Source organism: Ambystoma mexicanum, chromosome 6q (genome assembly GCF_040938575.1).
Source record: "Ambystoma mexicanum isolate Mex_15411 chromosome 6q, UKY_AmexF1_1, whole genome shotgun sequence".
In the NCBI taxonomy this organism is placed as follows: domain Eukaryota; kingdom Metazoa; phylum Chordata; class Amphibia; order Caudata; family Ambystomatidae; genus Ambystoma; species Ambystoma mexicanum.
Window position 1 is genome coordinate 1,146,903,730 of NC_090937.1, and position 18,439 is coordinate 1,146,922,168.

Consider the following 18,439-nt stretch of genomic DNA (forward strand, 5'->3'; position numbering starts at 1 on the left):
CAGGTCTTGTGAGTCACGGTGCAATGGAATCGAGAAGAATGCATTTTTCAAATCGATCACCGTGAAGTACTTTGCCTCAGTGGGTATGTTGCACATAATCGTGGATGGATTTGGGACTAAAGGGAACTCGGCTTCAAATGTCGTTTAGGGGTCGTAAATCCTGGATTAAACGCCAGGACCCTCCCTTTGATTTCTTGACAGGATAAATCACAGTGTTGCAGGGTGATTCCGATGTCACTAGAATGCCCTGCTCCATCATGGAGGAGATTGTCTTTGCAATCCCTTCATCCGCTTCTCTGGACATGGGATATTATCATTCCCGTGGCAGAATTGCTCCTGGTTTCAATTTAATTTTTACTTCGCCAGCTTCCTTCAGGAGACCTATGTCATAGGGCCCTGTAGTCCATACTTTGGCCGGCACTAGGGCCATGTCGTTATCAAAACACTCTGGGCGTACTAACGCGAACATCATCCTCTGTGGTACCTCTCGCCTGATCATTTTGACCCAAAATAGGAGACTCACTTGCACCCGTGTCTCTTCCAGGTCAGGGTGTTCTTCGAACAGATCGTCATCGGTGATGTCAGTCACTCGATACCCTTCTTCGATGGCGACAATCCACACCAAGGTCTACCCTCGTCGTCACATTCTTCAACTAATACTACCTTTCCTCGCACCGCGGCAGAGTGTATCAATAAGGGAAACACTTGTCCCTCCTCTTCGTGCATGGGTATTCTTGGCCTGAATAGAAATTAATCAGGGGTTCTCATAGGTTTGTCTGCGAGGCCTGGCAATCCTGCCATGAGCACACGTACTCCATATGCGAAAACTTCTGGTTCCAACGGTACAGCTCTCATGGCTGCACGTCCAGAGTATGCTCTAATAATTGTGCATACGTTTGAATAATGCATTCCTGGGGTGAAGCACACTATGCCATCCTCAGTGAACCAGATGGTCATATTCAACTTCGTCATCAAATCCCGACCCATGATATTCACCGGGGACTGACGCGAATACAATAAAGATACATTCATGTCGCACTCTCCCACTGAGACTGGGAGTGCATCTGTAAAGGGAACTCTGCTATGAGCTCCAGTAAAACTCTGGGTGTCTATTGCCTCGCCGGACAAGGAGAACTTGCCTTCTCGTCTGCACGAGCGCGTTGCACCCGTGTCAACTAATAAGGAATATTCTTTTCCCCTATGGTGACATTTACCCTAGGTTCCCTGTTAGGGCCTGGTGTCACTGATAGGATAGAACACATCAGAGATCCCTGTGAGCCGTCCTATTTCATATATAGGTTTGGTCCACGGTATGCCTGTGGGTTTCCCCCACCAGAATTAGTGCCCTGAGCCACTTGCGGCAGTGCCTGCTGGGGTTGTCCCTGTGGTACACTCCCCATGTTCTGTGGCTGGACCACTTGCTGTGCACCCTGCTGCAAGCCAGCTGCCTGCTGCTGCACAGTATAGTTTTGTGCATTGCCCTGTTGTGGGGTAGCAGGTTGATTCACCGTGCCTGCCCCCATTCCTTGATTGTTCTGCCACATGCCTTGGCTTCTGCACATGAGTGCCACATGTCCTGCCACTCCACACAGCCAACACACTGGCGGTGGTCGGGCCATCTGTCCATCTGGCATAGCTGGGCTGCCCGTTGGTGCGCTTTGGATACCACCTTGAACATTTTGAAAACCTCCTTGGTTACCTCTAAAGCCTCCCTGATTACTCTGCCATGCTCTTCCTCCAAATCCCTTTCCTCTCGGATAATATCCTGTGTTACCCTGATTGTTTTGCGTCGGGTTAGTGGCACATTGCGCACTCAAATCGGCTGGGCTTGTTAGCATGGCTCCCTCGAGCGCATACTTCGAGAGCTTCCTTTGCACCAGCTTTGCCTCTTCTCCCTTACACGTTGCCTCTTACTTTCAATTCTTTTCTTGCAACAGCCTACAATAATGGGCAATTGTCAACTGGATTTCGGCCCACGGTTTAGCTTCATTTCCTACCAATTTTTTTAGTTGTTTTTGCACCAGTTCTGATAACCCTTGGCACAGTATATGATAGAATACAGGGATAGATTTCGTCCAAGACTCATGCATTTCGAGCACCCACGCGTCTTGAAAATTCTGGATATAAAGCAACGGATCCTCTGACTCCTTCATTTTTCGAGTCATTATAGCTCCCATATCGGATGTGTCTGGATATAGCGTACGCAGCGCTTTCCACACTGCTGCTCTGCAGTTATTAAATGGCGCTCCGTCATGAGAGGTGTTAGTTATGGTTAGCCTAGGGTAGCCTGCCCTTTTCCACACATTGTCTGCTCTTTCTCTGAGTATAGCAATTAGGAGAGCCTTGATGTCGCCTATGGCTAGGGTGACACCCCCCGTCATTTTTCCTAGCTCATGTTTCCACTCCGCTTATTTTTGAGATTCTCTCGGTCCATGTGTGGCCATGGAATATATTGCGGTCTTACTGCCCCTTTCTCTATCAGTGGGAATTGGAATGCGCAATCCTCCTTTTCCTTTTCTTTACCTCCTCGGTCTCTTGCTGGGGTGGCGTTCCCGCCTTGCTTTCTACCTGGCAGTACCCTTAACCTATCTGTATAGGCAGGTGCCGACGCCCCCCTCTGACCGTGGGGTGTTTCTTCATGTCGGCTGGACTGTCCAGCGGACTTCGGTGTCCTTTTTATGGACTCCCTAGCATCAGACCATCACACCTCTCGGTTCCCTGGGAGCCGCTTTTCGCCTCGGTTCCCTTCATCATACTCCACTTCCTCCGCTTCTCCATCGGAATCTGACTCTGAGTACTCCCAGTTTGCTCAACCTCTTGCATCATCTTCGTTCTGCCTATCTTATAGTCTATCTAGGGAACGTCCCCTACTCCCACTACTCCGGGTGACATCCTCAGTGTCATATAGCTGAGTGCTCTCTAAGCGCTCATCTTCCATTCCCTCTTGGGAAATTCGTTCCAATCCCATCTCATAATATATTTTATCAATCGCTTCCCCGATGCTTCTGGTGTCGAAGTCATCATCAATAACTGTCCCTCTTGTAGCTGGTACCGCATCGTTTGCAGGGAAGAACTCTTCTATGTCTTCCCAGTCTACAACAGAGTTGGGTTTTTTCACTTCCTGCTGCAAATATTCTAAATCTCGCGCCCTTTGCCTGCGTTTACACTCTGCTTCCTCGTCCATTTCTCTTTGCTTCTTCGCTTCTTCTCTAACCTTATCTACTTCCCTCATCCGTTCATTTCTATGTTCCTTTGCCCTTCTATTTTCCTCATCTCCTTTCTTCTTCACTTTGCTTTCGTGCACCCTCCTTTCTTCCTCCAACTTTAGCATGTTCTGCCTGCACTTTTCATAGGCTGCATATTGCGTGCGACTGAGCGGTATACCCTGCTCTTCGCGATATAGTTGGTCTCGCCTCAACCTATCCTTTTTTCTTGCCCTCTCATCTCTCATAGTCATTTCTTTCTTCTTTTCCTTACTTTGCGCCTCAACAGACCATTCACTCGGCCTTGCGTCATCACTTCCTTTTCCATCTAATTTCAATAGTATCTGCCCTCCCATCCATTCGTCCTTTGCAAATGTTACCTCATCGGTTCCTTTCCGCTTCTTTCCCTCTCTCTCTCTATCGAGAGGTGCACTCGTTTGTGCCTGGTCCTTCCTTTCCTCGTCTCTCTTTGTCCCACGGGATTGTGGAGGCCGAGTCAATTTCCTGTTCCTTCTCTATCGTCTCGTCACTGCTACACATAGGTGACTCATATGCAGGGTTGCTATGACACATGGCTGCTTTAAGTTCTCGTAGTGGGTAAAGGTCTTCTGACTTACTTCCCTCAACAACTGGTTCTGGCGGGGCAGGTGGCGCGGTAGGCGTCTCACCCCCCTCCGTACATACATTTAATATCCAGTCTGCGGGAGGTTCTTCTTCCTTTACTTATTCAAACATTTTCCAAAGCTTGAGCATGGCAAGGCGTTTCCCGAGCTTCTTCCCGCTATATGTGGCATGTAGGAATGTGGTCATGTGCTGTAAGACAGCCTTAGACAATGACCCATTCTGGGGCCACGGCATAAACATTTTATTTGCGGTGCCCTAACCCATTCCTAGCTATATTTCTTCAGCTTTGCAGTGTGTTTTGGCAATTGTTTGCACAAGTGTGCAAGTGGGGTAACTTCCTCCATTCTTAATTTTGTCACCAACAATGTTCGTGCAGTTTTCAACTTTACACTATTATGAGCATGCACCACATATGCAAGCTCCAATCCAATTTTCCGCAAACTTTTATACCAACAGTTTTTCTCAAAACACATCAATTCAGTGGCGATTCCCTCTCATTTACAGAATCGTGTAAAACAAAAATGCATTAACATCATTTAAAATCACAATAATTCCACATTCAGCATACACAGAACATATAGGACAGACGCTTGACAGACTAGACGGACACCAGCTGGTCAATGTATACCTGCCTTATAATTATTACCCCATCATGGGATTTGAACTACCCCTTTATGACGCCTTTAAACGTCATCGTAGCCTAGCGTCCACCTCTCTGTGGGCTATGGGTTCAAGTTCCTTCTGACCCTCTTTAAAGTGCAGGAACAAGGTTTATTTTACAGTTTTTCTCTTGGGTGCCCTCCCGGTATCCCTTACAGTTTTTAATCTAGGGTGCCCCCCCCGGTATTCCTTACAGTTTTTAATCTCAGGTGCCCTCCTGATATCCTTACAGTTTTTAATCTCGGGTGCCCTACTGATAGCCTTACAGTTTTTAATCTCAGGTGCCCTCCTGTTATCCTTTCCTAGTTACTTCAGGTGTCCGGGTCCTTACCCTCTATATATAAACAGTCTTTTCTACTTCCAGCTGTATTATTTTTCTCTGCCACCCACTGTTACCTTTCCCTATAAGACCTTTGCCAGGATAACGAGTTTCGTTGTTTCACTCACCAATCGACTCTTTTCCTCTCTGGAACTTCGGGATCACCGCCCGTTCCTCTTCCTGCTTTTATGGTTTTCGTCCGATCCGCTGCCCGTAGGAAGGGTTATGGGAAGGGTTAAGGGTTATGGGAAGGGTTATGCTTGGAAAGGAGGGTTCCTTCAGAACCACTGCATATTTTTTGGGAATAATTACACTATCATTGTCCACGGGAAGCTTCTCAGCCTACTCAGCCGGAATAGCGAAAGGACTTGTGATGTAACCAGAGGCCCAGAGTTACTTTGTGCCGTCGATTGAAAGGTGTCGTATAACTATATTAATTGATTATCAATAATCGATGGCCGAAACCTTCCTCATGCTACCAAGTGTTGATGAGGAGAGGTAATTACTGACGGGCCCATTGGTCAGCACTCACCCTCGAAAACGTGTAATACAAGATAGTTTCACCATGCAAGGACAGAGTGCAGGATTCACATACTCCGGCCAGACTCAATAATCAGGACTCAGTAAATTGGCAAAGGGAAGTCTGTTTAATGATACATACATCAGCTTATGGAAATCAGCAGCATCACGAACACCTGCCTCACCCCGACTTCCTCGAACATTAGTCCAACAGCCTCTTTTATGGGCAAAATCTGTCATCATTGATGTCTAATTCTACAAAAAATGATCATGCAATACAATTGGTTGGGAAAGGTAACTTAAGTATAGGTGCTATAACTGTATATGGAAATAATACAAGTGGATTGGATAACACTTATCGGGTGGGCGTCTACGCCCATCCCTCTACAACACACGTGATTGACGTCACTACAAGTACGACGTCTCATTGGTTACAGTGGCTATAGGAACCTAGATTACATGGTCCCTTGTGATTGGACAAGTTACACCCCTGAACATAAATCTCCATTTTAATTAGCAGCATGCAGAATAGACAGCCAGGTGCCTAGTGTCCCAAATTTCACCCTGCCTCCCTTCCATCAATCAGTGGTTTAGGGATATGTGTCAATTAGTTGGCTGGGTATGGCCTCAGATCTGTAGTCTCTTATCAGGAAAAGTTATGGCATCCTCGGGTTCTGGATGACATAAGGGGTGGTACATCTTCGCGCCTGTCTGAGCACATGTTGGTTCACCATGAATCTGCTTCATTTTCCACCCTTTTGTGTATTTAATTCTGTATGCGCTTAGCCACCTCCATGGGCCTCTCTTATCTTCACCTTCACAGGCGGGCTGGCATGCTCTGAAGTTGGAGCCTCGTGAGCTCACGCTCACCTCCCCATCTCTGGTTGACCTCGGTTTCCCCAGTCCTGAGCCATCCTTTGTTAGGTTTCTATTCCGCTCCTTTCCTCAGCTTGGGTCTGGATATGAAACCTGGCCAGTCAGGACTTGGCCTCCTGGGAGTACTTCTGCTTATACAAAATGGAGTTGCACGTGTACATTGTGCTGTATTGAGTTAGATGTATGGTTGGCGCTTGCCGCTCTAACTTCTACTAAGCATTGCAAGCAGAATCGATTTCTGAGCATCTTGCTTTTCAAGCTTATTACGCCTTCAATAAGGCGGTTGCTTCCATCTTGTCTCATGGCAGCATTTCCTTACGTTTTAACTTTATCTTTCCTCTCTGTCCATTACATTTATTCTAGCAGTCACTGGTACGGGCATGCTAGCTTTCAGTAGCCACTTCTGGTTGTTCTCAGGGCTGCCTAGGCCCTTAGTCTATTTCCATTGGCCTTCCATTAAGGCCTTCAGGGTTTTCTCGTGGACAGTCTGTAAATACTTGTCGTTTCGTAGCAATGGCAGGTACGGTTTTCTGATTGGGTACCGTGCTGCCCAGGGTTGTCGCGTTATGACTGCTTCAATCGGTATTGATCTCCTTACATACAAGGGGCAGAGTCCCAGTGCGGCTCTCTGTTGGTTCATTTGCTCCTCATACGTCACGTACCACGGCGAGTACCTTACTGGCAATTCGCAATGGGGGGCAGGGGTGCGGGTCATATCTGGGACCTCCTCTACACCTACTTTTTTAAAGTATCACCCACATAAATACATACCTGTCAATTGTACAGCAAACCCAGGCTGGTGAAAATTAAAAAGGCCAGTTGCATTAAACAGGACAATAGGGTGTGCTCGATTTAAAAAGGTGATAGGGCATCACAAAAAAAGATGGGGAAAATACAAAAATGCACACTTGAGATAATATGATGGGTCATTTATAACTCGCCTGTAAACACGTGTTTCTTGCCTGTAAACAGGGGTTTCTTGCGCCTGTGAACAAGTGTTTCTTGGCGCGATTCCGTGACACTTTTTCATGTTTGAAGCTTGAAGGAGCAGCACAAAGTAACTTTTAGAAACTACAGTCCAGCTCATGTAGGTAAAGGAATAACAGGGGGGGCGTGTCCTGTGCGAGAAGAAGGGAAACAGGCATTGCCAATGCCAGCAGTTTTTCCGTTTACTGTTGTTCTTTGCATTTTGCACCTAAAGGCACTACGGTGCAAGGAGGAGAGTGCAACGTTTTAATGGAGGATGCGATAAGGGGTGCAGGTGTGCAATAGAAAGAGAAGGGGAATAGAGCAACGGAGGAAGCCATTGAAAGAGGTTGCCAATGATAAGCAAAGAGAAATATGAGTGAGAAAGAGTGATAGTGGGTGGGAGTAAAGAGAGGGGGTAGGGTTGAGAAGACAAAGAGAGGGTAGAATGGGTGGATGGGGTAGAGAGAGGGGATGGGTGCTTGGCATTAAAGAGAAAGAGAGTAGTGTGGGTGTGTGGCGGTAAAGAGAGTGAGGGTATTGTGGGTGGGCTAGAGAGTGGGGTAGAGTAGGTGGGTTTGGATAGAAAGGTGTGGTAAGGGTGGGCAGTGATAGAGAGGGTATGGGTAGAGAGAGTGGGGTAGAGGGGGTGGGGTAGAGAGAGGGGGCATAGGGTAGAGAGAGCAGGGGTAGGATGGGTGGAGTAGAGAGAGGGGGGTGGGTGGGAGTAGAGAAAGTGGGGCGGAGTGGGTGGGAGTAGGTTGGGTGGGGTAGAGATATCAGGGTAGAGAGTGGGGTAGGTGGAGTAGAAAGATTGGGATCGGGTGGGTGGGGTAGAAAGAATGGGGATAGGTGTGGTAGGGGTGGGCAGTGATAGAGAGGGTATGGGTAGAGAGAGTGGGGTAGAGGGGGTGGGGTAGAGAGAGGGGGCATAGGGTAGAGAGAGCAGGGGTAGGATGGGTGGAGTAGAGAGAGGGGGGTGGGTGGGAGTAGAGAAAGTGGGGCGGAGTGGGTGGGGGTAGGTTGGGTGGGGTAGAGATATCAGGGTAGAGAGTGTCGCAATGGACCATGGACCAGGCCGGTGTGTAAATATTTATTTATTTTTATATTCAAATGAAAATCAAACACATTAGATATAGGGCAGCAATCACCAGTGTGGTGATAATTACACAGCACAATGATAGGATACACTTAATTTAACTTTCTAACATCAGACATATCAATGAAATTATGAGTTGAAGCAAAATCACTTTTGGGTAATATTTTTAAATGGCACCACTGTTATGCATTCCCCCTGCAACACTCCCCCAAGCCCCTGTTAACCAAGTTTTGTGTGGGTGCAGAGGAGAAGCAAGGAGTCAGATGTAATAGGCAAGAAGCAGATTGGAAATCCGACCTACCACCCCTGAATGGGAGGCCACAATAGGATTGAAAACCCCTGAAAATGAGCAAAATGGCACTCGGAATTAACTGAATAGTTATATTACACGTGCAGTAGAATGAATCAGACAGGAATTGGTGTGGATGGGCTAAAGAAGCAAGAAAACCTATAAGCTAAAAGGCAAAATACTAAACAACAGCATATAGGTGAGAAAATCGAATTTTGGAAGAAAAACAGTGCAGCAAAATCACACGTGGCAGAATTGCAATTTCTTCATTTTCACAGGTTTAAAACAAGCAGACAGCTTAGGAAACGAGCTAAATAGTCGAAATTGGACATCGGTTTTACTGATAAGGTACAAAGGCACATCACAGGGATGAGACAGAAGTGAAAGGGTGACTCTTTATGGGTGACAGTATGGAATTCTTTATAGGAAAGGAAAATCGGATTTAAAAGGGAAACAATTTTACGGGCAAACTCAGTTTTGTTATTGAAATGATTTGTTCTACTGCAACTATATTTTAATGGCTAAATGATTAAAGAAAGACACGGTACGCGTTGAGGTTAATTTGCAAGGTTAACCTATTCACGCTGCGCTCATCCTTATGGGAAATTAATTAATTTATTCAAAATAGTGCTAAGGAGTTACACCACGGACTGAAAAGATTTGAAAGGAATTTTGCTAACACAAGGAGACTAACACAGATTCTCCTAAGGACAAGATACACACAGGATTCTGACAATTTAGGAATTTACTAGGGTACTTGTAGGATTTGTCTAGGATTAGACAGAATACAAGGTAACAGAACGGTGTATGCAGCTTTGTGGTTACTGGGGAGGGTGAAACTGACAAAATGCACTTGAATCGGGTAGTTTGGACAGCTAACCGGGTCTCTGTACAGCAGACCAAAGATTGGGTCACTGTGGAGCGGCTGGACTCTCTTTTAAGGAAACAGCGGGGCAACCGGGGTCTGGGTACAGTGGACAGCAGGGTTCATCAGCTGGGCAAGGACAGTTCTGGTCACTGGATTTTCCCAAAGGGTCAGCAGCCTTTCCCCCTTTCTCCCTGAATTATTGGTATTTTAGTAGGGTTTAGTTATGGATAGTGGTTTTGCCTGGATAGGAGGTTCTGCCTGGATCTAGATCAGCTACCTCTGGCCTGGCTCTGGAGTCTGGAGTCTTGCAGGGTGAGTGCTAAATGTGTGGATCTCTGGTTTTTGAATCTCCTGAATTTTGAATATGGAATTTTTTTAATGTCCTGACTCTCTCTGTGCTTCCTCCTTTTATAAGCAGGATGACATCAGAGAATGTTTACTATGTGGGCAGAAGTAACCTGGACATACCTCTAAGATGGGATAGGTCAGGCTGTGGATATCACCACCCCCATGTAGGCGGATTGGTTCAAGAGGAGTGACATCAGTTTTAGTGTGGGTGTGTCTATTATGTGCTTTGTTTCCCCACAGTTAATTTTGCCAAAATCAGTTATGAAAGAAAATGCTTATATTTACAATTGTTATCCTTATGAAAATTAGATAGGCATATCCCATAAATTACAAGGAACATGCCCTTCCAAATCCCAAGTCTGTGCGATGGTGCTTTGCCCTTCTGCCATTCTTTCACAATTTCTATGGAAAACATTTCACCTAAAATTCTACAAATGGATACACAGAAGCCTATCAATGTCGGGCATATTTCAAATAAATTTTACATCTGTGTCATGTTTGCTTTCCCCAGAAATGCCCCTTTAATGCCATTCACGTCCCTCACATGCTAGGAAGACCCACATAGTCTCTTCTTGCTGATACCAAAATTACATTAAAAACCATCATAACTTCACATTGCTGCTTATCCAGATTACTGAATTAAATGTCTTAATATGAAAAGTCTTTTAAATCAAATGGGCTGGCTTTGTTCCCAAATGTGGGTGGTATTTCCACCCCCCCAGCCGAATGTCTTTCCCTGGTCAGCTTACACCAGGGGTTGTCAAGACTCCTACTTTGAAGTCCTTCATTTTGAATGCAAAGGATTTCCCACTTATGAGACAAACACGTGGGTTGGAATCTCCCTTTGTCTGTGGGAGCATCTCTGCCAGGCAGTCTGAGGCACCCTGTAATTATCATACATGACAGCCCAAAGAACAGGGTCCCTGCCCTGGCAGCATCATATCACGGGGAGGTGTGACATTTGGCCTTTAAGCCAAACTCGTCCAACAGGAATGCCTGATCTTCAGCCAGGCTGTTTAAGTTCTTTTTGTGAAGAAAAATAAAATATACAGAGTAAAATACCTATATTTTTGCAGCTTTTCTTCCCACAATATACAGTTATGTTTCTGGGCATTTTACAGTATTATTTCCATTCAGCTTTCACATTTCACTGCTTTACAAAGTAGTGCAACACGGGTTCATTTTATTTTTCATGTTCATTTAACATATGTGGTTTTCCTCGCATTTTTATTCTGAGGGCTTTCAGAGCTTTAGTCAATTTCTATACACAGGGATATTTTCAACAAATGGGTTCTTTGAAACTGACATCAGGCAAAGGAGAAAAAAGAACTACTTTTGAAGTGCTTTGCATGTGTTTATTTGTTTCCAAAGTGAATCCTAGCCGTGCGGCCTAAAATTAAATTCCTGCTTTTCACAGATTTTATTTGACACAACAAAGCCGTTGAGGGAGGGAAGACCCTCATTTGATGGTGTTGAACCTGAATATAGGTGGACATATCTGTGTTGTACTGGAATCAAACTGAGTGATGTTTAAAAATGAAAATAGCACCAGAACACAGTCATTTTAAACACAGAACATTTTCTTTTGCAGTTTTAAGTTTTTGCAAATCACAACACAGCGATGCTGAGCCATTCTGCCTTTGGATTCCTCTGTTTGGATTCACATGAAGAAAATAAATGCTGCCATTCTTCTGTAACTGCTAAAACGCAGTTTTGTGTTGCAGGGGAATAAGTGCTTAGCAGATATAGCGCAGCCATGATTTTGTTTTTTGTAACTGCTAAAATGCAGTTTTGTGATGCAGGATTTCTGTTGGGCTGGTAAATGTCCCCCACAGAATCCCCCCCTGCTTGCCCGGGACTTCTTGTTGAGGGAGAGTAGGGCAAAGTGGGATTCATCGGGTGGAGTTCTTCTTTCATTAGGAAGCGGAACGCCAGGATTTTCCTTTGTGTTTTGTTGGAGGGTATGGAGTAGTGCCCCGCTTTCCTTCCCTTTCCTTTACAAGTCCCCGGGGAGGTCTTCCCCGGACTAGAACGTAATTAAGTTCATTATCTAATAGGAGATAGATAAAAACAGGTTTTAGAATATTTAACTGACAGTCTTCCCAGAAGATGGACAACAGTGGAACAATGCATACATTTACAGTTATCAGGAGTATTTGAACAACATCATCAAACAAATTACTTGCAAGGCAAAAACATGAGTGGACCTTTACACCATGCTTTCATTATACATTTTTGCAATAACAATGAAGAAAAGTACTCCCTATTAGATAGATATACTTATGGAGATACCTATTCCCATCGTTGTTCTTTTTCTTTCTTCTCATTCTCCAGGTGTCTCCTCTATTTGACTTTCCTTTCGCTCCTCAACAGCTGCAAATTGTGTCTGGGGTGACAACTTTTTAACTGAATAATGTGGACCCAATTCTCTTCTGACAGCTCTCCTTTGGGGATGCGGATTCTGTAGGCAACAGGTGAAATTGTGTCTACAATTTCAAAGGACCGTGCCAGGAAGTGAGAAATTACCGGTCCTTAGAGTGGTTCCTATGAAAACTGTACAAAGAGACACTGTCTCCTCTTTGTTGTTCTTTTTTGGTTGTTTTTAAGTCATAGTGAGTCTTCATTCCCTCTGCCGATTTCTCCAGATTCCACTGAGTGTACGCAAAAACATGTTGTAGGTGTTTTCTTAGATTCTCAACATATTCATGTGTTGTCTTATGCATTTATCAGTGTCTGCTCTTGTGTTCTATTGAGCAGATGATGAGGTAACACCATTTTTCATCCCGTCATTAGCTCAAATGGAGACATTTTGGTCGCAGTACATGGTGTAGATCTAATGGCCATCAAGACAAGCGGTAATCGGATGTCCCAAATTGGCCCAGAATCTGCCACAAACTTCTTGAGAATGCTCACAATGGTTTTATTGTACCTCTGAACTTGCCCACTAGAGGACTGTCAGTATGTAATATGAAGTTTCCTATTGACCCCAAGTATCTCCCACATCTTTCTCATCACTTCGCTGGTGAAGTGACTTCCTCAGTCTGACTCAATCCTTTGGGGAGGGCCAAAACGCGAGAAGATGTGGCTGATCATCAGGGCAGCTGTGGTTTCTGCCTTGCAATTTGGGGGCAGGAGACATTCCACCCATTTGGTGAACAAGCATGTTACTGTTAACATGTACTTGTTCCCCCTAGAGGAGCGAATCATGGGCCCAGTTATGTCTACTTGTAAATCTGACCAAGGCAGTGTCATCCCCTCTTCTGGAGGGGAGCTCGGTGTGTGAGTGAACTTGGCTGAAATTGTGCCCAAACAAGAAACCCCTTCAAATATTGGTCAAGGACCTACCCCAGGTCTGGCCATTATGCAACCTCCAGCAAGATTCCTAGAGTAGTATGAAACCCCCGATGACCGGCTGTGGCTGCGTCATGGGTGTGACTTAGCATCAGTTTTGCCAATAAGGTATTTACCACCCACTGGTCACATCCAGAAATGGATCTCCTTACCAACAAACCATCTTGGATTCGGAACATTTTGGGACACTTCATCAACATCCTGAGGTCCTCTTTCCCAATGTAATCAGTTTCCGTCAGAGGAAAGTTCACAGGGTCCTCAATGTGTTGGTAGAATTTCCTAATAACCGGATCCCCTTTTTGTGCCGTGATTAAATCAGCATCTGGGGTCTCCCACTAGGCTGTTGAGAGTTAAATGTGAGCATTTGTCGGGGACCTGGTGACAGCAGTGAACTGGATTTCCCCCAACAGGGACTCGATCTCAAGGAGATCCCCCTGGATAGCTTAGGTTTTGGCCAGCTGATCCGCCAGGTCGTTTCCAGTTTTGTCTGGCCCCTCTATTTGAGAATGACCCTTAATCCTGATCCAATAGATGGTCATCCTATTAGAGGTGAACAGATCATCAATATTTTGTATGAGCTTGCCATGTTTAAGTGGTTTGTTATTTGCACACATCATGCCTGTGGTTTTCCAATTGATCAGGTGCTCCATGAACAGGTTCCAGACATAATCTGAATCTGTGATTATTGTGGGATGTATTGACCCACTCCCCTATGCTATGCAGCATCACTCTGATAGTATGGTGCAAGGAACTGCAACAACGGCAGCAAAACTCTTGTGTGCGCCTAAAACCTACAAAAACCTACAAAAACCGTGTTCTCAAACACACAAAAAGATGGATGCATAACCGGACACCCATGGTGCATGGGTGGTGGAATAAAGCACACACTGCAGAGAATGTGACGGTGGGCTCCATGACCAGCAAACAGAGTGCAGAAAGAGAAGCACCGCTTTGCAAATGACCTTCCAAAATGTGCCTATAAATGACATTTGCTTTGTTGTTAAAAACTCCAAAATGCCTATAACACAACACTTTTCAACATTCAAAATCTTGCTTGGCGCTAAAATTCATGTAATCTAAGAAGCCCTGCGAACATACAAAGTCCTAATGCGAAGAGCAAAACATTCATCAGACAAACTGGATTGTCTGCAAACTGACAGCCCCTGTCAGAATCTGGGCGCAGTACCCTGGGCTACCTGAATGACAGCTGTCAGAGGGGTTACTGGGGAAACTTTAAAGTGATCTAAACTAAAAAGTCTGCCGGATCAGCAAACATCAAAAAGATTGTGGCTAAAAAGAATACAGATCTCAGTTGCTTTTTTATCCCACAGAGTTAAAGCTAAGAAAAAATGTATTTATGTTTGATGCAACAAGTTTGGTTTTTCCTGGATTTTAATTAAGAATAAATTAGCTTGGCTGAACTGCAACCCTTTGGAAGTTGACAAACAGGTTTCTCCCAGGGGGAGGGATTGCCTCTCAGCAGAAACTCACTGGGAGGTCTAATTGCGGGTTAACCCAGACTCTTGTCTACAGAAAGAGAATGAACAATAGCAGGCCCTTCAGCCCAGGAAACAAAGGTGTGAGAGGGTCATAAATGGCTCCTGGAAGGAACAAACCGGGAGGGGGATGCTCCTGGAAGACTCATAACTTGTGATTGAAAATGGTGAAAAATATACCAAGGACATATCTGTTAGTCTAATGTTTGGCTGCACGTTTTAAGAGGCGGCAGAACCGCGTGACATGTTCTGGACAGGAATGGCAATATATGTAGTTTTGTGTGAAATGTATTAATCCTAGAACTGTGAAAATGTACACACACATTCCTATGTTAAACACACACATGTGTGGAAATTTGCATAAAGTTTGGAAATTGTGTTCATAGCAAAAAGGACAACATTCTGTAGAAAGCTGAAACAAGACCCTACAGCTACGGAATTTTGAGGAACAGATGCTACATAAAATATGGCATCTTTGTGTGTGATTTGTGTAAAAGTGACCAATGTAGAAATGTGTATTTAGTATAAAATCCGATTTTGAGACTGGTAGCTAAAGGGAGGTTTCTAAGAACTGTAAAGCAAACCATAAAATGTGTCATCATCCGGCCTTGATCCATTCACTCAAATGCAAAGCGGAGATGAAGTTTTGACCCAATCCCAACTCACAGGGGCAAGCTTAACTAAGCCGGCCCATACACCCACTTTGTGATGTCATTTTAAAGCATAAATAGAGACAGCTGACAACACATAGGGACTCACTGATTCATTCACTTTCCTGATTCCGGCGAAGCACTCTGATCCAGCATTCTACATCCAGCTTTAACATCCTTCCATATCCAGATGGCAAGACTATTGCAAGCAGTAGAGAACTATTGACTTTCTGCAAGGCCTAAATCTTCAAACTTATTCTTGCAACCCAGTGAAGCGCTGTGGTGTGAGAAGGCCTTTTGAACTAGCTACCACTAGGCTTGCCTGGGGAACTCGCTATCCAGCTGCTTGAAATATCCACAATCAAGAAGGGAGATTTTGTGCAAATCCGGTGACCGGCCTAGCTGACCCGATCCGTGCCCGATGTGCTGTTCTTCCTAGAGCAGATCCAATCCATGACTAGAACTGACGGTCTCATTTAATAACTTATCCTGTGAGTATTAATACAAAGAACTGTGATCCATAGTATATTTGCATTGTCTTATCCCAATCTCAAACCCATCCTATCTTTCATTCAGAACCATTGTGTTGCTAGAACTATCTTTATGCTAACTCTTTTCTCATCTGAAGAAGTAGAGTATCCACAACAGGCGAGTTACACTGATCACGTGACTCTAAGATCCATCTGTGGCATTCGCGTTTTCATAGTCATAATCTATTGTCTCAACCCATCTGTCATTTTGAAGTGCATTTCTGTTTTCCACTCTTGTGCCTATTTTACAAAAACAACCTTTAATAAAACCTCTATAGCTCCCTCAGTTTTTGTGATAGAAATGAAATTCCAACTCCTACTTGTACCTAACATCCATAGCTATCAATAACCACACACCACAAAACAGTGCGATTCTCCCGTCATAGCGAATATCGCGTAATGAAAAGTTTGCCGCAATTTTACATTCTGAGAAATTTTACATGTGTGAAATAGCTTTAAATTGTTTCCGACTTGGACTTTGAGATTTCCATTGTTTTCTTTTGACTAAACCATTGCTTGTGATTGTGTGCAAATGTTCAAAGCCGCTCCAGTAGGAATTTATAACAATTTAAGTATTTTTGACAACATTTGTTGTTTTTGCTCAGTAATTTCCAATGACAATTTCAAGGCCATTCTGACAGCTGCAGAGTCAATTCCGTTTTTCTCTTGTGTGTGAAGGGGGAAGGTGGGACTGATATTCTGTTTGATTTGTGCTATTCCTGAATACCTGCTCTCTCCTCCAATCTCTTTACATTGCCTATTGGAGGGTTGAGGGGTGTTGCAGGGGGAACTCCTAACCATAGTGCCATCTGTTTGACACCAATTCAAAAGTATTCGTTTCTGTGCTGCATTTGTTTTTGTGCTCATCACTTGATTCCTAGTGTATTGAAGATACTATTCAGTGTTCTGTCACCCCATTGGTGATTGTTGTTCACCTATTAAAATATATTGAGATTAAATTTTAAATACATAAATAAATATTTACCTTTGCAAACTAGCCTGATTCCTGGTTCAGTGTGACCGGGGTGGGAGTGGGGGTTCCAGGAGAAGGGTGTGATACGAGTGGTATATCGTTCAGAATATTGAATTTATAGATATAAATAAAAAAAGGGTTTCAATTGCGCACTACATGCTGGGCTTGACTTGGATGTGTGCCGGATTGAAATCACTTACATTATGACGAGTTCTTGGAGTCTGTGTTGCACGGCAGTGAGGATGGCCTGATGAGCTGCCATCTGACTTCTGCAGGGACCGATTTTGTACCCAGCTGAGGTTTCTGGGGCATCATTCAATCAAGCATTCATAACACCGGCCACCAGTTCCTTTTCCCCGTTGTTGCCAACATGGTAGGAGCACCCGTCCACATAAACTGTGGGCATCCCCTGCCACGTGTCTTCTTCATAGACCTTGTGCGGGGAATTCACTTACGCCGCCATGTTGTCCTGGGTTTTCAGTCTTTCGTCCTCTGGCACAATCATGCAAGTCAGCCAGGCCTTGCGCGAGAGGACTCTTCTTGTTTTGGCCATATCTGACCTCCACAGGAAAGCCTTGCAGGGACAGAATCCAGGAAGTAATTCTGGAATTACTTTTATTTCCGGCCCGGATACTGTCACTTTGGAGGTATTGTAAAGGCTATTGTGGAGTCTCCAGTATGATGTGCTCCAACTGGATAAACAGGCAGTAATGTTTCAATGCCCACACCGTTGCCAGCAGTGCCTTCTCACAATCATTGAATTTTTCCTCCACAGAGGATAAAGTCTTACTTGCATAGGAGATTACTTTATTGACCTTGTCCTGCTTTTGATATAATACTGCTGTCAAGCATGTATTCGAGAACCCCGTCTCCAAGAAGAACTGCTTGTTTTTTACAGGGTAAGCTAGACAAGGTGCTTGTGAGAGACTTCTTTTGAGTTGTTTTACTGCCTCGGCTTGTTCTGGACCCCACTCCCACATGACCCCCCCCTTCAATAGATGGACCAGGGATCTTGTGATCTCTGTGTAATCCTCAATGAACTTAATAATGTAATTAGTCAGTCCAAGAAGGCTTCTGAGCTCACGCAGAGTTGTGGGGTCTTTCAGTTTTAATAGTGCCTCTACTTGCTTCGCCTGGGGACAGAGACCCTCAGGGGTTATTTAATGCCCCAAGAAATTGACACGGGTCCTGCACCACTGTGCCTTCTGGAAGGACAGTTTGGCTCTGGCAACCTTCAACTGGGTCAGAACATAGTGGATTTCCACTATATGCTCCTCCACAGTTGAGCTTTTAATCAAGACATCATCCACATAGTCCAAGTTACCCCTTTCACCCAAGTTGGGCATGGCCTCGTGTAGGAAGATGTTGAATTTGTTGCCTGAGCTTATGTATCCGAAGGGAGTTTGGGTCCATGTGTGCTGCTGCCCCCTGAAGTTAAAAGCCAGTTTGTACTGGTCCTCCCTACTGACGGGCATGGTCCAGGATCCATTGGTCAGGTCAATGGCGGTGTACACCTTTGACCCCTGGATCTTGGCCAGCCCTTGGTAAATGTAGGGGAGAAGACATTGGGACATGTGAACCCATTTGTTCAGCTCCCTTAGGTCTGTGCAATGTCTCCATTGGCCATTTGGTTTTAAAATCCCCAGCACCAGATTAGTAAAGGTGCTG